Source organism: Tupaia chinensis, unplaced genomic scaffold, assembly GCF_000334495.1.
Source record: "Tupaia chinensis unplaced genomic scaffold, TupChi_1.0 Scaffold000532_1, whole genome shotgun sequence".
Lineage (NCBI taxonomy): Eukaryota > Metazoa > Chordata > Mammalia > Scandentia > Tupaiidae > Tupaia > Tupaia belangeri.
In genome coordinates this window covers 8,071,107-8,094,854 of record NW_006160045.1, presented here as the reverse complement: position 1 = coordinate 8,094,854, position 23,748 = coordinate 8,071,107, and the positions used below count along the sequence as shown (strand labels likewise).

General features: G+C 47.1%; 1 long non-coding RNA gene across 2 annotated transcripts; it reads right to left on the bottom strand.

Moving 5' to 3' along the window:
- Positions 1-9,644: 9,644 nt before the first annotated feature.
- On the bottom strand, positions 9,645-10,644 carry LOC102492199 (uncharacterized). Of its 2 annotated transcripts, none has more exons than XR_335792.1 (3): positions 10,534-10,644; positions 10,106-10,197; positions 9,645-9,727 (listed from the first exon to the last, which is right to left on the bottom strand). It is a non-coding gene; the product is annotated as an uncharacterized LOC102492199 (long non-coding RNA). The 2 variants fall into 2 exon arrangements; XR_001371028.1 differs by lacking the exon at positions 10,534-10,644 and adding an exon at positions 10,280-10,332.
- Positions 10,645-23,748: the final 13,104 nt, after the last annotated feature.

Sequence of the window (23,748 nt, the reverse complement as noted above, 5' to 3'; positions counted from 1 at the left end):
GATGGGTGTTAAAAATAAACTAATCTGTGGTCTATTGAAAAACAAAAAGTTTTGGGGCAGGCAGGTGGCATAATGGTTAAAGGTGATGGACTCCCATATGGCCAACAACAGTTCAAGTCCCAGACCTGGTGACATGCTTTCTCACTTTCTCTCTCTGTCTCTCTCTGATCAAACTGGAAAATAATGATGATAATAATAATAAATAAAGTTAAATAATTCTTTAAAATTTTTTAAAAAAATTTTAATTGCCAGAGCCTGCATGCTGTGGTGAGACAGAGAGAGAAGGCACCCCTCAATGGGGCACGATCATATTACAATCTTTTTTTGAGAGAGATTTTTGCTATAGGGTACATGCTCTGGCTGGAGAGACAGAGAGATAGAAAGAGACAGAGAGATAGATCCTCTCAGGATCTTGGGTTTGCACACACACACACCAGGTGTGAGTTTTAAACCGGAGGCCCAGCACTGGAACTGCAGTCACCTACGAGGGAGTCCAGCACGGTAACCATATGCCATGTGTTGGTCCCACAGTCTTTTTTTCCTCCATGTTTCCATCCTGTCATGGATGGAGAAATTATTCTAACTTTATTTATTTATTTTAACTTGACACTTGCACACACCAAGTAGACCATGTGGGATCCAGCTTCCTACCCACAGAACTTAACTGCTCTACTGGGTAGAAGTATGTTTTTTTAAGAAGGCAAAAGTCTGCCATCATGCCATTACTGAGATGTAACCAACAATAATAATGTGGGACGTCTTGTCCCATTTGTCTTGCAAGCTAATATTCATATAGTAATAATGCCAATAAGTGTTATTAAACAACATTCTCCAATACAGTGAGAAAGCGTTAAAGATTGGGAGATACCGCCAAGGAACCCTAACGCTTATGCTTCAGGGCCCTTCAGCCCCACCTGCTGGCTGCAGGCGGTAGCGCGGCCCCAACCGCGGGGTGCTGCCAGGGCTGCCAGACCCGCCTGCGGACGGTGGCCCTGTGGTCACCTCCTAGGTCGGAGACTAGAGATGAGGTGAGGGCCGTCTGGGAGCTGCAGAGCTAGGGCAGAGGTTGGGGTGTGGGCAGGTCTGAGCAAGGGAAAACACTGCTAAAAAGAAACTCTTCTAAACGATGGAAAGATTTCTCTCTCTCTTTCTTTTTTTTTTTAAAGAATTATTCTAGGGGCCAGCAGGTGGTGTCGTGGTTAGATGCACTGGACTCCCACAAGGCCGATGACAGTTCAAGTTCCCGACCTGGTGGCTTACTTTCTTGCTTCCCCCCTCCCCCTCTGTTTCTCTCTGGCCAAGTTAAAAAATAATAATGATAAAAGTAAATAAAATTATTCTTTTTAAAAAAATTGTTCTATTTAACTTTATTTTAATTTGACTTGAGAATGAGAGACAGAGAGTGACTTGAACTACAGTCAGCCATGTGGGAGTTCAGTGCCCTTAACTACCACGCCACCAAACGATTTATTTTTTTTCTTTTTTTGAGAGATTTTCACTGTAGGCTGCGTGCGCTCGCCAGACAGACAGAGAGAGACATAGAGACAGAAAGCGAGAAATCACCCCCCAGGGGTGATGGTCACGCCACAATCCCTTCTCCTCCATTCTCCTCTCGGGATCTTGGGCACGCACGCACACGCGCCCGGCGTGAGTTTTAAGCCACCAGGTCTGGGACATGAACCGCGATCGACTACGTGGAAGTCCAGCGACATAGCCATTACGCTAACTGCTGGTTCCCGCCACCAAACGATTTCTAAATGACCAAAGAAAGGGCAGAGGAAAATCCGAACGTTTGTATTCTCCCTGTAGGATATTACATTATGAAATTATATGGAGACCAAGGAGAATGCACACAAAGAATTGAAGAAAAAGAAATGCCAAGCTGTGTCAGAAAGTCAAATAATAACAGTAATAATGATATAATAATTAATATTGTAGAGCTAGCAGGTGGCATGGTGGTCAAGGTGCTGGACTCCCACATGGCTGATCATGGTTCGAGTCCCAGATCTGGGGGTTTACTTTCTCATTCTCTGTCTCTCTCTGGTCAAATTTAAAAATAATAAATAAATAAATAAAATTAAATAACTCTTTTAAAAATAATATTGCTGTGTTATTTGCATTCTGTGATATTAGCTTTTAAAAGTTGCAGTTTGTGGGGCCGGCATAATGGTTAGGGGCACTGAACTACCACATAGCTGACCACAGTTTGAATCCTGGACCTGGCGGCTTGCTTTCTCATTTTCCCTCTCTCTCTAATTTTGTCCCCCTCTGGTCAAATTTAAAAAATAAGTGAATATATAAATAAATAAAGTGTTTTTTTTTTTTTTTTTAGTTGCAACTTGTTGTTTTAGTCCTCATTCTAAACAAACATTTGTTTTTGTACTTAATTTTGTACTTTTTTCTTAAAGACCACTCACTCTCTCCCCAACCCTTATGACTATGTAAGTTTAGGAACCACAAAGTTTAGATGGACTCTCACAAAAACATTTTTAAATGAAAGCAAATTTTTGTTTGTTCGTTTGTTTGTTTTTAGGTTTTTGCCATAGAGCATGTGTGCTTGCCGAGAGAAGGAAAGTGTAAAATCACTCTCCCAGGGAGGATAGCCACGCTGCAATCCCTTTTTCTCCACTTTCCTCCTGGGATTTTGGGCATGGGTGCCCAAATGCCAGGCGTGAGTTCTAAGTCGCTGGGTCTGGACTCAAACTGCAATTGAGCTTGTGGAAGTCTAGCACCTTAGCCACTACACTACCTACTGCCCCTGCAAAATAACTTTTTTTTTTGAGAGGTTTTTGCTATAGGGCACATGAATCCGCCAGAAAGACAGAGAGAGACAGAGAGACAGAAAGCGAGAAATCACCCCCCAGAGGGAATGGCCACGCCGCAATCTCTTCTCCTCCATTCTCCTCACGTGATCTTGGACACACATGCACACATGCCAGGCGTGAGTTTAAGCCACCGGGTGTAGGACTTGAACCGCGGTCTACTATGTGGGAGTCATATTTGCCGACCCGCACAGCTCGTGCGCCTTTTTTTTTTTTTTTTTTTTTTGACAGATTTTTGCTATAGTGTGCTTGTGCTCACCAGAGAGACAGAAAGTAAGACATCACCCTCTGGGGGGATAACCACACCACAATCCCTTCTCTTTTCTCCTCTCGGGATTTTGAGCACACATGCACATGCACCTTGTGTGAGTTTTAAGCCGCCAGGTACAGAACTCAAACCACGGTCGACTAAGTGAGAGTCCAACCGTGTGACCATTATGTCATCTGCTGGTTCCTAGAGTATATTTCTTTTAAGAGAATTTTTTTGCTATATGGTACATACACTCGCTGGAAACACAGAGACAGAGAGAGAACAAGTAAGAAATCACCCCCCAAGGGAGAAGGCCACAGCCCAATCCCTTCTCCTCCATTCACTTCTTGGGACTTGGGGCATGCTTGCACTTGCGTCTGGGCTGAGTTTTAAGCCTCCAGGTTTTTTTTTTTTTTTTTTTTTGAAAGATTTTTTGCTATAGGGTGCATGCGCTCGCCAGACAGAGAGAGACAGAGAGACAGAAAGTGAGAAATCACCCCCCGGGGGAATGGCCACACCGCAATCCCTTCTCCTCCATTCTCCTCTCGGGATCTTGGGCACACACGCACACGTGCCCAGAGTGAGTTTTAAGCCACCGGGTCTAGGATGCGAACTGCGGTCGACTACGTCGGAGTCCAGCGACATAACCATTTCAGTAACTGCTGGTCCCGAGCCTCCAGGTTTGGGACTCGACCCACAGTGGGCCATGTGGGAGTCCAGCATCCCAACCACTATGCAGCCTTCTGGCCTCAATTTTAGAGTACTTTAAAACCATGTACAAACTCACTGTGTCTATCTGTAAAATGTAGATTCTCTGCACAGATAACTGCAGGCTGTGTTTTTGTGTCCGTGAGTGTCCCCATGGATATGGGTGGTGGGTGAACTGCCTAGTGCATTGTGGGACATTTGCCCCGCCCACCAGACACCAGGCACACCATCCCCAAGACAGATCAAGGGGAGGTAGCACATATAAAAAAAATTGGGTCCAGGGGTGGCCTCTGAGGCTGCAGAGGCAGAACCTCTGAAAATCAGAGCTGGCCCTGTCTCACTGCATATCTTCAAACAGCAGGGAGCCCTGACACCCAAGAAAAATGTGTGTGTAAGCCCCAGAGCAGGGACCAGCACTGGCTTCCCAGGTGTCAGACAGCAGCATTCCGGCTGAGGCAGATACCAAGTGATAATCAAATAAGCCCCTTATTATAAAGGACCTTAAAATGAGTACCAGGAGTGCAAGCCAGCCACACCCTCCCCTGGCACAAGGTGGTGTGCCAGGCTACATCAACTTATTTATTTATTTTTAAATTTTGCTAGAAGGCAGGTGAGCTCGCCAGAGGGAGATAGAAAGGCAGAGAGAGAGACAGCGAGAAAGCACCTCTATTGGGGAATGGTCATGCAGCAATTCCTTCTCTCCGTTTCTCTATCCTGTCCAGATTTAGGGCACACATGTATACAGCTGGCATGTTTTTCAAGTCATAGGATCCAGGACTTGAACTACGTGGTCAACCATGTGGAATCCAGCTGCCTTAACCACCATGCCATGGGTTGGTCACATCCATTTATTTTTATTTATTTATTTTTTTGGAGAGGTGTTTGCTACAGGGCGCGTGCACTCACCAGACAGACAGAGAGACAGAGAGACAGAAAGCGAGAAATCACCCCCCAGAGGGGATGGCCATGGTGCATGGTGCAATCCCTTCTCCTCCATTCTCCTCTCGGGATCTTGGGCACACACGCACACGTGCCTGGCATGAGTTTTAAGCCACCGGGTCCGGGCCGCGAACCTTGGTCGACTACGTGGGAGTCCAGCGACATAGCCATTATGTTAACTGCTGGTTCCCCCATCCACTTATTTTTCAAAAACATTTTTTTTAGCGTCATCCCAGAAGCAGAGCTCTGGTAGTTGTTGTGTTAGGTTAGGGTGTGGAGGCAGTGAGAGTCTCAGAGAACAGAACCACATACTGGCTACATAGTGAGGTCAGGTAATATTTTTTTGTTATTGTTTTTATTCCTTGTGAATCTTATTTATTAATATTCATAATTAAATTTAGATACACAATTACTTTAATAAATATATCTACTATTGAATCTCACATATAAATCTTAATCATTAATCATTAATATTGACCATTAATAAAGGAAGATACACTTATTGCCAGTGTATTGCAGTCATCAGACAGAGAGACAGAGAGGGAAAGTGAGAGTCTCCCCCTTGTCCTGGGGGATAGCCAAGCCACAGTCCTTTCTTCTCCAGTCTTCTCTTGGGATTTTTCGAGCAGGTACCCACACACATGTACGCAGTGTGATTTTCAAGCTACCAGCAGAGTTGACAATGTGAGATCTTGTTTCCTTAACCTCCGTGCCACCTGCTGGTCCAGAATATATTTTATTCCTCATTAACTTCTTTTTTATTTTTTATTGAGGCCAGCAGATGGCATAGCAGTTACATCACTGGATGACCATGGCTTCAGTCCTAGACCTGGTGGCTTGAAAATCACCCTGGGTTCATGTGTGTGCCTGAACGATTCTGGGAAGAGAATGGAGAAGGGATTATGGAATGGCCATCCTTTCTAGGGAGTGATTTCTTGCTTTCCCTCTCATTGTCTCTGTCTCTGTCTCTCTCTCTTCCCATGGTAAATGCATGTGCCCTAAGGCAAACACCTCTCAAAACAAAAATTATTTATTTATTTATTATTTTTAGGTCATCAGAAAAGTCATGACATGGAACCAGCAGATAGTATAGTGGTTAGTGGACTCCGACATGGCCTTCTGTGGTTTGAGTCCCTGACCTGGTGCCTTCAAAAATCACACCGGGGGGGGGAGGGCAGGGTGGCAGATGGCATGATGGTTAAGGGTGTTGGACTCCTACAGTTCGAGTCCTGGACCTGGTGACTTGCTTTCTCACTTTCTTTCTCTCTCTCTTTCCTCACTCTGCTCCTCTATGGTCAAATGAAAATAAATAAATAAATAAAGTTAAATAAAATAATTCTTTCTTTATTTTTTTAAAGAATTATTTCTATTTCATTTTATTTATTCATTTTAATTTGACCAGAGAGAGACAGAGTGAGAGTGAGAGAGAGAGGGAGAGGGGGAAAGTAAGAATGCAAGCTGCCAGGTCCAGGACTTGAACTGTGGTCGGCCATGCAGGAGTTCAGTGCTCTTAACCACCATGCCACCTGTCAGCCCCAATAAAATAATTCTTTAAAAAAAAAAATTCACACCATGTGTGTGCATGTGTGTGTCCAAGAGCCCAGGAGGAGAAGGAATTACAGCACGGCCATCCCCCTGGGGACTGATTTCTCACTTTCTCTCTCATTGTGTCTGTCTGTCTGGTGAGCACCCTCAGGCAAAAATCTCTAAAGAAAAAAAAAAAAAAAGAAAAAGAAAAGCCATCATGTATTTTTCTATGTTTTTCCATGAAAAAATGTGTCACGACTTTTCCAACAACCCAATTGCTACAAGAATTTTGCTATAGGGTACATGTGCTCAACAGAGAGAGATGGGGGTGGTGTGGGGGGGGGAGTCAGAAACCCAGCCACCAGGTCCAGGACTATGGTTGGCCATGTGGGAATCCAGCACCTTAACCACCACACAAACTGCTGGCCCCCTTATTAACTTCGAATATATTGACTTTTCTTAAATGCCAGAGGGCGTGTGTGTTCTCCAGAGAGAGACAGAGAAATGGAGACAGAGAGAAAAAAAGAAAAAGCAACTTCCAATGTGTCACAGTTACATTGAAATCCCTTCTCCGTTTCTGCACCCTGTCAAGATTTGGGGCCTGCACACAGGCACATAAGCTCAGCATGTTTCTCAAGCTGTTGGGCCAAGATTTCAACAGTGTGGACTACATGGGATCTAGCTCCCTTAACTGCTAGGCTATGGGGCAGGCCTCAAGTATGTTTGCTTTTTAATTAATCACAAAAGAACCCATATTTGTAATAGGAAAGATTCGCACAGGGGCCAGCAGGTGGCCTAGTGATTAAGGCATAAGACTCCCACATGGTTGACTGCAGTTCAAGTCCTGGACCTGGCAGCTTGAAACTCACGCTGGATGTGTGTGTATGTGTTCCCAAAATCCTGAGAGGAGAATGGGGGAGAAGGGATTGCAGTGTGGTCATTCCCCCCAGGGAGTGATTTCTCACTTTTTCTCTCTCTGTCTCTCTCTGACTCTCTGGTGGGTACATAAACTCTATAGCAAAAATCTCTCTAAAACAAAAAGAAGAGGAGCCGGCAGGTGGCGTGGTGAGGTGGCGTGGTGGTTAAAGATGCTGGACTCCCACATGGCTGACCATGATTCAAGTCCTGGCCCTGGAGGCTTGCTCTCTCACTTTCCCACTCTCTCCTTCTCTCTTGCTCTGTCCCTCTCTGGTCAAAATAAAAAATGAAATAAATGAATGAATAAATAAAAAACAAAATGATTATTTAAAAAAAAAGAAAAAGAAAAACAGATTCACACAGTACTGAAGGGTATAAGGATGAAAAGTAAAATTTTCCTCCCCCATCCCACTTTGCAGAGGTAAGAGTTTTTGTGTTTCCTTCCCTACAATTTTTTCTATGCATATCCAAATGGGTGGATACAGACAGGGTAGATTCTTTTAAAAACACACATACATGCAGGTGGCATGTAGTTGAGGCACTGGACGCCCACATGGCCAACTGTGGTGCAAGTCCTGAACCTGGCAGCTTGCTTTGTCTCTTTCTCTTTCTCTCTCTGTGTCTCTTTCTGGTGAGTGCAAATGCCCTATCGCAAGTTGAACAATAATATTAAATAAATTATTATTAAAAAAATACACATGTGCTTTAGTATACATCCTGTTTGGCAATTTGCCTTTTTCATTTCACAATATTTGTGAGGACTTGTTTCCATAATAGTACATTTAGAGCTTTTCGTTGGGGTCTCGGCTTCCAGGAGCCAATGTTGTCCTGTTTATTTAACAGGGAGTAGGCACCCACTGGAACCTTGAGTGGTGGAGGGCCCAGCAAACAGGCATGATGGACTCACCCCTGCAGGTCTCTTGGCACACCTTGGAAAGGGCAGGGGGGCCATGTCTCAGAAGGTGGTTGTGCTGGGAATATTAAAGAAAAAACTATTCAGGCTGGCCCTATAGCCTAGTGGTTAAGGGAACTGGACCCCACATGACTGACTATGATTTGAATTCCAGCCCCAGGAGTCTTGAAAAACACACTGGGTGCACGTGCATGGATGCCCTAACTCCCAACAGGATGGAGAATTAGAGAAGAAGGAATTGCTGTGTGACCATGCCCGCGGGAGAAAACTCTCTCTCTCTCACACACACACACACACACACACAAGTGCAGCCTCTGGCAATGAAAAAGAAAAAAGAAAAAATTATTCAATGAGAGTTGCTGAAGCACAGTAAGAAGGCCTTTATTCATGACCATCGCAATAGGTATTGGGACTGAGGCAACTGAATTTTGCAGTTGGGGAGAGAGATTGGGCTCAATTCCAAACACAGCGGACCCTTGCATAATTTATTTCTCCTACAAAAGAAACACAATATAGGGACCAGCAGGTGGTGTGGTGGTTAAGGCGCTGGACACTCCCACATGGCCTACCACGGTTTGAGTCCTGGGCCTGGTGGCTTACTTTCTCACTTTCCCCGCTCTCTTTTTCTCTCTGTGTCTCTCTCTGGTCAAATTAAAATAAACGAATAAATAAATAAAATAAAATAAATAATTCTTTACCAAAAATATAGTGCATCCTGAGAGGATTCTTGCTGAAGACAGGCTGGAATGATCAGACACCACCTGGGGCGTGGTGGAGATGAGGAGCTGATTAGCTACTGTAGGTGCCCAGATAGTGAGGGTGGAGGGTTCTTCACTGAAACTGCATTTTTTTTTTTTAGAGTTGGTTCTTCACTGAAACTGCATTTTTTTTTTTTTAGAGTTGTTTTGCTATAGGGCACGTGTGCTCACCAGACAGACAGAGAAAGACAGAGAGACAGAAAGCGAGAAATCACCCCCCCAGGGGGATGGTCATGCCGCAATCCCTTCTCCTCCATTCTCCTCTCGGGATCTTGGGCACGCACACACACGCGCCCGGCGTGAGTTTTAAGCCACCAGGTCCGGGATGCGAACTGCGGTCGACTAGTCCAGCGACATAGCCATTACGCTAACTATTGGTTCCCGAAATTGCATTTTACAAGGAAGTACGCAGGGGGTCCTAGAAGTTTCAGGAGCCTGACTGAAGTTTGGCCAATCAAAAACTCTCTTATTCATCCTTCCTTCTCCCAGTGCTACCTAGATAAAGGTTTGAATCACGGAGTTGGGAGAAACCCAGGTGTCCTGGGCCCACACTACAAGGAAGAGAAATACGAGAGAATAAGATTCGGCCCGTCTCTACCAGCCAATGGAGGAACCATCTCTGACCCAAAGTCCCACCCAGCTCGCTGCTCAGAATACCCGGCCCTCCTCCTGCCTCATGCCCCACCTGGATGCTACCACATGTCAGTTTATTAGAGAAAGATGGGTTCCCCGGTCCTAGACTCACCTTCAGAGGTGACAGAAAACACGGAGGACCAGGTAAACCTGGGAAGAGTTTTGGAATTGGTGAGGGGGTGTCTCTCTGAGCAGTAGTCTAACTTTGAGCAGCTTCTTTGGGGATCCAGTTGCCTTAAACTCCACACTGCCTATTGTCCTGAAAAATTTTTTAAATAGAAGCCCAATGTAGTCGATCCTGAGTGTTTAGTTTAGTTTAGTTTAGTTATTTATTTCTCCCATGAGAGAGAGAGACTCAACGGGTCCTCCATGCTGTGATGCACCCTCAGCCTCGGCCAGCCCATATCACGGGCACACACGGGCACACAGTAAATATAGGGAAGCCCTGGGACACAGACTCAGACCCTCCCATGTGGATCCAGTCACACCCACTGCACCACTTCCTGGTGGGCATGTGAAAATGCGGTCGCATTGCCAGCAGAAGGGTGGAAGTGAGAGGAGATGCCTGGGTAGTTGAAGGCCACCTTCTGTCTACCAGGCCTTGCGCGATGTCACGTACAACCGGGGTATAACTCACAAGCCTCGGACACTGGGACTGGGAAGAAATTCTGGAACATCGAGGAGGACAAGCATTCACTCTAGTAGCATGAAGGCCAGGTACCAAAGAACCTGGAACAAATGAAAAAAACAATGGGTATTTGGCCACCCTGTCTGTCCCCTCTGTCCCTACAACTCCAGACACAGTACTTACTCTTTGTCCCTTCCCCTTAGCTGTCCATTCCCTGAGTGCTCCCTGAGCCAGGTGACCTCTGCACTGTACAGGAAGTGGTAAGAATCCCAAGGTAATCCTTCTAGAATGATCCCTGTGTGTCACCTCTCTTAGGCTCTGCAGGTCCCCTCTCTGCACTCAAGGAACTGCAACAGCAGGTCCAGAGTCCCACTTGGTGAGAATCCGAAACCAGTGCCCCTCCAAGTCTACCCTGGGCACGGATGAGAAATACTGACTTGGAGTCTCTGAGGCAGAGAGAAGGTGAGAGGCCAAACTTCAGGCTATTAAAAACCCTCCTCTCTTCTGGCTACTGGCTTTTAGGTTCTATTTCACTCTTCACTAAAGTTTCCACTAAAGAGGGTCAGGAGAAAAGAAAAGAGAAAACTCAACATCGTGTGATGGGATTATCTGCGTGCAGCTGATTTTTAACAAATAATCAGTGAACGGAGAGAATAAAAGCTGACTCAAAAAAAACCTGGCAAAGATGATGTGTAGATTTCAGTTCTTCTCTATTCTGATGCTAATGTACAATTGAGAAATGGTGGGAAATTAATTATTATTGGGGGGAGGGAGGCAATCAAGGGGGAAAAGAGCAAAACATTTAATGGACACAAAGATGGAAAATTATGGGAACCAGCAGTTAGCGTAATGGCTATGTCGCTGGACTCCCACGTAGTCGACCACAGTTCGTGTCTCGGACCCGGTGGCTTAAAACTCACGCTGGGCGCATGTGCGTGCGTGCCCAAGATCCCGAGAGGAGAATGGAGGAGAAGGGATTGCGGCGTGACCATCCCCCGTGGGGGGTGATTTCTCGCTTTCTTTCTCTATGTCTCTGTCTGTCTGTCTGGCGAGCGCACGCGCCCTACAGTGAAAATCTCTCAAAAAAAAAAAAGATGGAAAATTATCTGTTACTGATAATGTGTATGTAATATCTTTGACTGGACTGATATGCAATGTACTTATGCTGGGAGAATGAATTTCGTACGCTGTGGTGATGTACAGTGATTAAATGTAAGACATAAGAAAATAAACTTTTAACATAAAAAATCAACTGAACCAAAAACTGGGAAACAAAATTAATAATTGAGTTCTATACACACGGAGTGCTCTGAAAGATGCAGACATACAAGTTGAATTTCCAAAATCCCCACCGGATTCCCCAGAGCCTCCTCATCTGGTAGGAAATAGAGTTCTGATTATGGAATCACAGAATTCTAGAATTCCTCCATTCCAATCCTCAAACTAGGCTGCATATAGAGCCTGCCCTGAGGACCTGCAGAAACTTCTGGCATTGGGGTTTCACTCTCCAGAAACTCCATCTGGGGTACAGCCTGGCATCAGGTTCTAAAAATTCTCCCTGGGAGATTGTGACCTGCAGCCATGTTTGGGAACCACTGAGCTCTGTCTCCTCTTGTCAGACATCTAGAAACAGGCTCACAGGGGGAGAAGCCTGGCCCAAGGTCACCAAGGCTGCTTTTCTGGCCTCCATTCTCCGTCAGTCTCCCCAGCATGTAGCCCCAAGCCTCCTTCCTCTGGGAAATGACAAATTCTTATCCCTGATAAGGGCTCCCCCACCGCCCTCCAGCCCTAGGTGTGGTTGATTGGCATGCTAATTCCCCACCGGCATCACCCTCTGGGTGGCTTCACAACTATCTGTCAGCTGACCACTTCCTCTGGTGCTTCTCAGGCCTTCAAAACCCCAGAAGAAACTTAACATGCCCCCAGACCCTTTCATCCCATCACGGCCTTTCATCTGAGCCCTTTAAAGTGAAAAGTTGCAACCATCAAAGAACCCCCCCCAGGAAGCAGGTAGCAGGCAGCAGGCAGGTACCACCTTCTCCATTTCTCTGCAGGCAAAACTGAGGCTCTGGGAGAAGCCGTCAGTTGTTCCAGGCTCTAGAGCGGCAAATCTTCAGCTGAGCCTTCTGGTTCCTTTTGAGATAAATTGGTTGACAGAATCCAGCAGGGGCCGAAAGAAACCCCACTGAGTCTTTTGAAAGAGATAGTGAACCAGACAGTTGCTCTTGAATGGACAACCTCCCATGTCCTCCTATACTGCAGTGCCTTGAGTAGGTACTTTGCCCCTTGTCTCCATACCCTCAGGAGTTCAAGACCCCAAATTCTTAAAAACCACTGCCTGAGCATCCACCGTTTGCGCTGGCCTGAGAATCTGGCATAAACCTGGGGCCTTGCCCACCAGGAGCTCACAGACCAGATGGGAGCTGAGAGGAGCACACCTGAAAAAACACTGACCTTGCAAAACAGTGCCTAAGATGTGACAGACAGGCAGTGTGGGGGCCCAGCCAGGTGGAGGCCACGCAGGGTGGGAGGGGCTGTGGGTGGAGCCAAAGTGAGCAGACAGGGCCGGCACTAACACCAGTGCGGCAGCAGGAACAGGATGCCCACGCGCTGTGTTCCATAATGTGCTCACCACCACGAATGCGCCAGTCGTGGGAGCCCCTGGCTGACGCTGGATAGAAAAGCCCTCTCCTAGGTAAACTCACCTGCTACCCAAAGACACATTTGGCAAATGAGAAAAATCAAAGCTCAGAGAGGTTACGGGACTTGCTTGAGGTCTGATGGCGGATGAGGGACCAGGAAAGACAAATTCAAGAATGCCTCACTCACGGTATTGGAGTTTTGACCTGGACCGGCAGAGCTCAGACAGTCCGCCAGCAGCGGAACCCCAGTGCTTATTCACTGAGGAAACGCTCACTGAGCCTTTGCCATGTACCAGATTCTGAGCTGGTGTTGGCGGTGTTAGATCCAGCTTCCAACCTTCTTCCAGGGAAGACAATCAGATGAGGAATCTCAGGACAGTGAGATGCGGAGTCTAGACAGAAGGTCCGGGAGGACCTTGGAGAAGACCTTGACCTGGTCCTGGGGTCAGGGTTCCTTTAGGGTACTCATACCCACTCTTCTACATGGGACAGACCCCAAGCAATCTATGTAGCTCAGATAAGGAACATTGCAACCGCACAGGCAGAGGGAGTCACTCACGCGTGTGCGCATGTGTGTGTGTGTGTGCACGAGCACGAGTGTGTGGTTACCCCGCCAGCTCCAGGCTGTGGAATGACGCCCAAGAAGAGTTTAGTATTATAGTCTAACTCCACGACTCTTGCTTCCAGGAAAAGCTGTGAGGCTAATACTGGAGAAACTTCTTTGAGTCTGGGCTGGATGCTCTCCAAGCAGCCTCAGCCAACCCCTCTTCACCTAGGCCTTGGCTGACTCAATCCTGTCAGTCCCGCACTCCAGGGCCCCGTGGAGCCCCAAGTAAACAGTTCAAACGTGTCTTCAAATCACTAAATCCCACTCTCGTTCTATTCGCACTGGGATGCAGAGGCTGCTTGTGTCTCTGACTTCATGGCTCTCAGAACACCCTGGGTCAAGACAAAGGCAGCCCAGAGGCCCCTGCATGCACAGGTCTCACTCAAGGCCCTCACACAGAGAACTTAATGACGCTGTCTTCTCCCACCCCGAGTCAGCGACAGCCACTGCCAAAGCAGGCCTGGCCCTGGTAATGGAGGGTCTTCCCAGCACTGAAGCATGCAGCAGATTTTCCTGGAGTATCCTGAATTCTTGTCCAAATCTGGAACACATGGAAGACTACAGCAGTTTAAGACATAATCACTGTAAACACACACACACACACACACACACACACACACAGAGACATAAATACTTTCAGTGTGTAAGGTAGGGACCAGCAGGTGGTTAAGGTGCTGGATCCCACACAGCTGATTCCACAGTTGGAGTCCCAAAATGGAAGCTTGAAAATCTTGCCAGGCATGTGTGCATGCATACCCAAAATTTGGAGAGAGGAATGGAGGAGAAGGGTTTGTAGGGTGACCATTCCTGCGTGGGGTGATTTCTCACCTTCCCTCTCTCTGTTTCTCTTTAATGAGCACATGGGCCCTATAGCAAAAACCAAAATATAAAAAGTGTGTAAGGGGGGAACCAGCAGTTAGCATAATGACTATGTCACTGGACTTCCACGTAGTGGACCGCGGTTCGCGTCCTGGACCCGGTGGCTTAAAACTCACGCCGGGCGTGTGTGCGTGCGTGCCCAAGATCCTGAGAGGAGAATGGAGGAGAAGGGATTGCAGCGTGACCATCCCCCTTGGGGGGTGATTTCTCGCTTTCTGTCTCTATGTCTCTCTCTGTCTGTCTGGTGAGCGCATGTGCCCTGTAGTGAAAACCTCTCCAAAAAAAAAAAGTGTGTAAGGTAAGGTAAAGTGTGAAAGCCAGCTCCCTTATCTCGCCCCTATTTGATCCCCTCCCCTAACAGATCTTAGACACTCGCATGCTTGTGTGTTCCACATGCGTTAGGCTGACCAGGCTGAAGATGCAAAATGTGGTCACCAAGTGGGATCTGGCTTCTCGAGCTGCGTATTACCACTACACTATGGAGCTGGTCTGGGATAGGCCTTTTTTTGTTTTTTTTTAAGAATTATTTATTTAATCTTATTTATTCAGTTTTTAAAAAATTAGACCAGACACATACACACACACACACACACACACACACAGAGAGAGAGAGAGAGAGAGAGAGAGAGAGAGAGAGAGAGGAAAATAAGCCACCAGGTCCAGGACTTGAACAGTGGTTGGCCATGTGGGAGTGTCCAGAGCCTTAACCAACATACCACTTGCTGGTCTCTTGATTATAATTGTTTTAAGTTTGCTATCAGACATATGTACTCACCAGGGGGCATGGGGAGTGAGAAAACAAGCTTCCAGGCCTGGGACTCAAACCATGGTTGGCCATGTGGGAGTCCAGTGCCTTAACCACCATGCCATCTGCTGGTCCCTAGACTACTTCTTAATGAGAAAACACTTTACAGAAAATGGGAGTAACATGACATACCTAGAGAACAGTGGGTATTTAAGGGAGAAAGTGGGAGGTGTGTAGCTTCAGGCAAAGAAACCTGCAGTTTCCAGGGGAAGGAGGCCTTGAACCTTGTCTGAAGGGTGGATGGGACTCACAACAAGTATCTGGAGGAGAAATCACGTTAGCCTAGAGAAGTGGCAAGAGTGAACTGGTGGGGTCTGAGATGTGGGGCGATGGCATAAACGGGAGCAGGAGGCCGGGCCCTGGACTTGGTCGGCCTGGCTCTGACTTCAACCTCCTCTCCCCATGGGTAGGAAGGAAAGGCTGTCAGAGTCGGTGCCCTGAGGGTCACCCAGAAACCTCCTGGGCTGGCGGGGCCTGATACATCCTCCATCAGGTTTACGGAGGTCCGTGGAGAATTCCTAGCAGGCTCTCCTGCCGCTGTGCCCCACATGCCATCTGCCACCTTTGCAAAGCTCCAGGGAGGCTTCGGGGCTCCGCACCTGCTGACAGGTGCTTCCTGCTAGGAACCCAGGACCAAGTGCACAGGTGGCAGGATGGCTTTCCAGGCGGGTCCCCCCCAGCAGCTCCCTGAGCACCCTGTCCCCTCCGGGCTACCTGAGGGAATATGCCCCCTGTGTGGGTGGCAGGAGTGGGGCCACCGGGAGCAGGCAGGTTTCCCAAACCTTATTCAGGTCGGTTAGGGCCGTGGGCGGGGAGTGTCTTCTCCCAGACACTTCTCAGGTGGGCACCACTAAGCTGATCCTGTTTTGTCCTCTTGCCACACGTGCTGACACTGCTTCTACCACCTTTTCATGTGGGGAGAATTTAACAACATCTAAGATCAAATGTCCCTGAATTCAACCTAGAGCCCCCAGAAACACCCAGGACAATCGGGGAGGAGAAAAGGACCTCCCGTGGGAAGGAATGTTTGCAAAAGAAAGGTCCCCAGTAACAGTGAATAGGAACCTGTTTTTCCTTCTCTGGGTACACCAGATCTTTCAGGAGTCCTTCCCCCCAGGTTCAGTTCAGTGCTAGGGGTGGAGTTCGTCTTCCCTCAGGGCAAAGTTCTGGCCTAACTCTGTGCCTGGCATGTTGTGAGTGTGTTCTGGGTTCCCACCTCTGCTCCAGCCTCCTCAAAGCCAACTACACCCTGCCTCTCTCCAGGGTGCAGCCTGACCCCTTTGACACAGGAAGCCCCTGCTGCACGCCACACCTGCCCCGACCCCTCTGTCTCCTCGAGTCCTCCAGGCACTGAGCCAGGTCTGGGTGTTTGGGGGGACACAGTCTACACTCAGGGGCTGTGGTTGGTGCAGCTTGGCTTGCATCTGCTTCTGCAGAAAGACCCAGCTCCCCTCATGCTCAAGTCCTGCTCCTTTCCCACCTTTCTCAAAGGAGCATTTCACTCCTTTCAGGGGAAAGTAGCATGTCAAGACCAAAATCTGAGAACGTGAGTGCCATCTCACGACGAGTCACCAAGTTAAAAACATAGGGCTCTCTTTGGCACTGTTTAGGTGGGAATCCCAAAGTGAAAGCATATTTGGGGCAGTGCATGAGAGTGGACTGAGTGTGGGCACAAGGGTGACTCCCGAGAGTGGTAAGTCAAATGAGCTGGACTCGTGGCAGGGACGCCAGACCACTGCTCACCGGCATGACCACGCAGCCGGGACAGAGAACAGAAGGGATGGCCCTCACTCACTGCAGCATGGCGCCCGCATGGAGTCGATGCTCAGCGCACATGAGTTCAGTCTGAAAGATCAAGCAGCTGTTTCCTCTTCTAGCTCAAGTACAGCCAGCTCAGATTACTACCAAAGCTGAACGCCCAATTGCCTAAGAGAGTGGGCAAGCAGTTGGAAGATGGGCGTACTCTGACTACAACGTCGAAAAGGAGTTCACATTTCATCTCGTGCTGAGACTTCGTGATGGTGCTAAGACAAGAAAGAAGTCTTACACCACTCCCAAGAAGAATAAGCAGGAGAGAAAGAAGGCTAAGCTGGCTATCCTGAAATACTATAAGGTGGATGAAAATGGCAAAATGAGTTGCCTTCGTTGGGGGTGCCTTCAGATGAATGTGGTGCTGGGGTTTTTATGGTCAGCCATTTTGACAGACATTATTGTGGCAAATGTTGTCTGACTTACTATTTCGACAAACCAGAAGACAAGTAATTGTTTATGAGTTAATAAAAGAAATGAATTCAGGGATCAACAGTTAGTGTAATGGCTATGTTGTTGAACTGCCATGTAGTCGACCGCGGTTCGAGTCCCGGACCCAGTAGCTTAAACTCACGCTGGGTGCGTGTGCAAGCATGCCCAAGATCCCGAGAGGAGAATGGAGGAGAAGGGATTGCAGTGTGGCCATCCCCCCTGGGGGGTGATTTCTCGCTTTCTGTCTCTCTGTCTCTCTGGCGAGCGTACGCGCCCTGTAACAAAAACCTCTCAATAAAAAGAAATGAACTAACTTTTAAAAAACAAAACAAAAAACTACCCCTTCCTAAGTGCACCCCAAAATGCTTAGAATCTATTTGGAAGTGTCAGATCCTAGATTCACCAAGAGTTCGTGCTTGATTAGACCAACTGAGGGCGGGATTTGACCTGCACGGATGTCTCCACTCTCAGAGGAGATTCAAGAAAAGACAGTAGTTTGGAAATCTGTACCCAATACGTGCAGGCTAGGACGAAGAGCCCAGAATTGATCTTAGGTGACTCTAGGTGTCTGCTAATGCTTGAATAAATTATTTGGGGAGAGGAAGAGACAAAGCTTGGCAAATCCTGTGCTCTCCTGCTGCTTCTCTCTTTACTTGCCCTGGTCCAGTGTGACTTCATGCAGGGTACATGAAACACACTAATTTGACACACAAAGAGCCAAAGAACTTCTGCAGCCACATTTCATGACGTGGTTGGAGAGAACAAAATGATCAAAACTAAATGACAATCAATGTTAAGGAAACTTGTACGTCACAAGCCTTTATCTAACTAGCAAGCGAGCACAAATGGCCATTTTTGAAGAAAGACCATTTATGAACACCACGGTAACATTTCACATGCCGTTTTGCCAAATCTATAGGAGACTGGTCACTAAAGGAAGGAACTGGGCCAGCATGTGGCATGGAAGGTAAGGCAGCTGGATTCCACCGCAGTTTAAGTCCTGGACCCAGCGTCTTGAAATTCATGCTGAGTGTGTGTTCCCAAAATCTTGAAAAGAGAATGGAGGAGAAGGGATTGCAGCCTGGCTTCTGTTTCCCTCTCTGTCTCTTACCAGTGAGCGTGCATGTGCCCTATAGCAAAAACAAACAAACAAACAAACAAAAACAAAAAGGGGTGAACCATTTAGATGATCCAGAATTCTATTTAAATAATAAAAGTGGGAGGAACCAGCAGATGGTGTGGTGGTTAAGGCTCTGACATTCCCATATGGCCAACCATGGTTCAAGTCCTGGACCTGGTGGCTTGCTTTTACACTTTCTCTCTCTCTCTGTTTTTCTCTGGTCAAAATAAAGTAAATGAATAAATAAAATTAAAAATAATTTAAATAAATAATAAAAGTGGGAATCTAGATTTCAAATCTAATGTATGATTTTGCACTAGCTAAATACCTCTCTGTATCTATACATAAAAATTACCAGAGACACTGGGTTACATAGTGGTTAAGGTGCTAGACTCTCACATGACTAGCTGTGGTTCGAGTCCTGAATCTGGTGACTTGCTTTCTCACTTTCCCTTTCTCTCTCTCTCGTTAAGTTAAAAAATAAGAATAACTGGGAACCAGCAGTTAGCGTAATGGCTATGTCGCTGGACTCCCACGTAGTCGACCGTGGTTCGTGTCCTGGACCCGGTGGCTTAAAACTCACGCCGGGCGCGTGTGCGTGCATGCCCAAGATCCCGAGAGGAGAATGGAGGAGAAGGGATTGCGGCGTGACCATCCCCCCTGGGGGGTGATTTCTCGCTTTCTATCTCTATGTCTCTCTCTGTCTTTCTGGCGAGCACACGCGCCCTACAGTGAAAATCTCTCAAAAAAAAAAAAAAAAGAATAACTAAAATAAAACAATTCTTTTAAAAAAAAGTTACCAGAGAAGAGTGATTTGCTGGATAGTTTTAAAGAATTATTTTATTTAACTTTATTTATTTATTTACATTTGGTCAGAGAGGGTCAGAGTGAGAGAGAGAGAGAGAAAGAGAGAGAGAGAGAGAGGGAAAGTGAGAAAGCAAGCCTCCAGGTCTGGGACTCGAACTGCAGTCAACCATATGGGAGTCAGTACCCTTAACCTCCATGCCACCTGCCAGCCTCACACAGCTCCATTTCAAGTGCACAATTTCAGAAAGAAAGTTCAGACAAATGTCAGATTTGAGGACCAAATACCCTGCTAATTGTTTCAATTCTTCTTTTCAGGTGTATAGACATACGCTTGGAAAATGTGTGGTTTCCTTTCTCTAAGGTTGAAACGTTCGTTCACCTTTATGGGTTAGCTGAATGGCATTGGGTAAGGACACACACAGAGGGGTCTTTCCTTCTCAGAGGCTTTGGGTCCAACAATTAGAAGAAAAAGAATTATTATTTTAAAAAATTCAACATGTTGAGTTGAAAAATCTATTGCGTTTGTTATTTCAATGTATAGGACACTGAGTGACAAAAGAAGACCTCTCAACATTTTATCACTTTCCGGCACATTCATACCTTTTGGGGCTGTTGTCTTTCAGTCTCCTGTAACCTCTGGTTCCAAAATAAACTTCAGAAACTGAAGAGGCCCAGGCAGCGAGAGGAGATGAAATCAAAGCCAGGCCAGGATCAAAGGGGCAAACAGCTCTGCGGATCTCGAGGTGGAAGTAGAGCCATCGACGCCCCTTGGCTGCCTTTTCCTGGGTTTCCCTTTAATAAACACCCAGGGCTCCCATACCAGGTCTCGGGCTGCAGAGAGGGCTCACGCAAACAACAAAGAGAGCGGGAAGGGAGCACTTAGCACTTGAGGAGGAAAGACAGGCTTCTGTGAGATTCGGGTGAGTCGGTGACAGGAACTGCAGTGGGACTGTTGAAGATGCAGAGCTACTGGCCACCCCAAAGCTACTGGACCCCAGTAGCCCCATCTGTCCCAGCCTGGGCTGCCATAGGGTGGCCTGGCTCTGGATAATCATGCTCTCCTCACCTACTGCCTCTAGAGTAGGGGTCCCCAACCTTCCGGCCACGGACCAGCACTGGTCCTTATTATTACAATGTAATAATAATAATAAAGTGCACAATAAATGTAATGTACTTGAATCATTCTGAGACCATCCCTCCCCAAGTCTTCCACAAAAATCGAGTCTTTGGTGCCAAAAAGATTGGGGACCACTGGGGTATACTAATCTTCCCCCATTATAGAAAAAAGCATCCCTGAGGTCTGTTTTCTATGTCACCTTGTCCCCCCTCCCGTCTATTTCAGCGGATAGTAATGACAGACCAAACATAAGTGTGGCCCAAAGTGCTCAGCAAACGGAGTGGTGAGCAGGCCCAGGCACTGGAAAGGGAGAGTCCGGGCCCTAATCTAGGTGACTGCTGTCATGGGTTAGCCCTGAACCTCACTTTGCTTTCTGAAGCTGGTACACTGGCACATTTCTGTAGAAAAAGTACTTCATGGACCCTTAACTTTCACAGATGATCTATTTAGGGAAAATAACTTGCAATAATTATTTCAAAAAGATACTGACAAGGACAGGGCGCTTCTCATTTTCCAATTGGGCAAACGGGTATAGAAGAATCACCAAATACTCAGCTGTGTTTGCCGAAAGGGCAATTAAGGAATCTAGAACTTAGACTCAGTGACAACCATTTAGAAGTGCCTGTCAGGACCAGTTCATGGTATAATGGTTATGTCGCTGGACTCTCACATGGCCAACCATGGTTCGAGTCCCGGACTCAACGGATTGAAACTCAACTGGGCACATGTGTGTGCGTGCCCAAAATCCCAAGAGGAGGATGGATTACAGCATGGTCATTCCCCAGGGGATGATTTCTTGCCTTCTGTCTCTCCAGTGAGCGTGTGCACCCGATAGCAAAAATCTTTCTCAAAAAGAGGGGCCAGCAGTTAGTGTAATGGCTATGTCGCTGGACTCCCACATAGCCAACCGTGGTTCGAGTCCCAGACCCAGTGGCTTAAACCCACGCCGGGCGCGTGTGCGTGCGTGCCCAAGATCCTGAGAGGAGAATGGAGGAGAAGAGATTGTGGCGTGACCATCCCCCCTGGGGGGTGATTTCTCGCTTTCTGTCTCTCTGTCTCTCTCTGTCTGTGTCTGGCGAGCGCACGCGCCCTGTAGCAAAAAACTCTCCAAAAAAAAATAATAATAAAATAATAAATAAAAAATAAATAAAAAATAAAGGAGTATCTGTGAAACAAAAGAAAGTAGAAAACTGAGTTTTCACTTTTCTTTTCTTTTCTTTTTTTTTCTTTTTTTTTGAGAGATTTATGGGGGAATGGCCAGCAGCAATCCCTTCTCCTCTGCTCTCATCTCTGGATTTCGGGCACACACGCCCATGCGCCCAGGGTGCAACACCTGAATTACAAGTGCCTGTGCAAGGCAGAGCTTTTGTAGAGACAACATAGTGGCTTTTAACTCCCCAACTTTAAGCAATGCCAACCCCAAGTGAACTGATACATTCACCCCTGTAGTGGAGCAATATATCTTTCCAGACACATTCCACTGCAGCCTTTGCTTCAGTCTTCTAAAGCTTATTTTTTGTTTGTTTGTTTTTGTTTTGGAGAGGTTTTTGCTACAAGGCTCTTGCGCTCCCCAGAAAGACAGAGAGAGAGAGACAGAAAGTGAGAAATCACCCCCGTCAGGGAGGCTGGCCACGCTGCAATCCCTTCTCTTCCATTCTCCTCTCGGGATCTTGGGCATGCACACACACATGCCCAGTGTGAGTTTAAGCCATAGGGTTTGGGACTCAAACTGTGGCTGACTACGTGGGAGTCCAGCGACATAGCCATTATACCCACTGCTGGTCCCCTAAAGTTGTTTTTTTAAACAAATAGTTTTCCCACTAATATCCTTCTTCTTTTCCAGGATCTAATCCAGAATACTTTATTGCCTTTAGTCACCCAAAAGCTAGGTTTTAAAATGGGGGGCTTGGGATCAGCAGTTGGTGTAATGGCTATGCCGCTGGAGGTCAGTAGGTGGCGTGGTGGTTAGGGCACTGGACTCCCATGTAGTTGACCATGGTTTGAGTCCTGGACCCAGTGGCTTAAAATTCACGCTAGGCACTTGTGCGTGAGTGCCCAAAATTCCAATGGGAGAATGGAGGAGAAGGGATTGCGGCATGGCCATTCTCCTGGGGGGTAATTTCTTGATTTCTTCTCCCTGTCTCTCTGGCAAGTGCACATGCCCTATAGCAAAAATCTCTCTAAAAAAAAAGTACTTATGGACCAGCCCGTGGCATGGCGCTGGATCCCACATGGCCCCAGACTTAGCAACCTGCTGCCCAGCGCATGTAGTTGCACGCCTAAACTCCCGAAAGGAGAGAGGGTTGGAGGAGAAGGGATTACTACCTGATCATTCCCTATGGTGGTGTGGGGGGTGTCCTTTCCCACTCTCCTTGCCTTCCATTTTTCTCTATCAAGTGCATGTATCCTCTGGCAAAATTAAAAAAATAAAATAAAATGTAGGGCGAGGTGGAGATGTGGTGGTTAAGTCGACAAAATCCCACAAGACTGACCACATAGTTTGAGTCCTGGGTCTGGTGGCTTGAAGAGCATGTTGGGCATGCATGGCCCACATCCTGAAAGGAGAAACGGAGGAGGAGGGTTGCGGTGTTATCAGACCCCATCAGGGGTGCTTTCTTACTGTCGCTCTCTGTCTCTCTTTGGTGAGCACACATGCCCTACAGGAGCCAGTAGGTGGCACTGGACTCTCACATTGTCAACTGTGGTTTGAGTCCCTGATCCAGCAGCTTGAAGCTCACACTGGACATGTGTGCATGCATGGCCAAAATCCCAAAAGGAGAACGGAGAAGGGACTGAGGTGTGGCCATCCCTCTTGTGGGGTGATTTCTCCCTTTCCCTCTCTCTGTGTGTCTCTCTCTCTTCCAACGAGTACACATGCCCTATGACAAAAACCTTCAAAAAATGTACTTATAACAATAATACATGTACGTGATTTACAAAATACTACTAAAATAGCACCGAGGCTATGAAAGTATTCCTTCCGACCCTCTACGCTCAGTTTCAACCCTGGGTTTCTACTCTGTCCTCAGAGGGGTTACTTTTTGACTATACACACACACTCAATGAAAATTTCACTTAGAAAAAATAAAAAGAGAGAATGGGATAGGCTGAAATCTTTCCTCATGAAAGATTATAATACGACAAAATTCATCGAAAAACAGTCATCAGAACATCATGCCTATTTATTCAGCTCAGTGGACTATCAACCCGCGCAGACTGACTGCTGGGTTTTCTCCCCACTGTTTAGGAGACAGAGAAAAGACAGCCTTCGGTGTTTAGATGACACCCCTAAATCAGCACCAGCTCCCAGGGGTGAGTGGGTCCCTCATCAGTCTCACGCTTCCCGCTCCCTGGCAGGCTGGGGGTCCCCTCACAGGTGAGCAGATGGTGGGAGAGGAATGAGGCGTGGACAGAGGACCCAGGAGATTTCCACA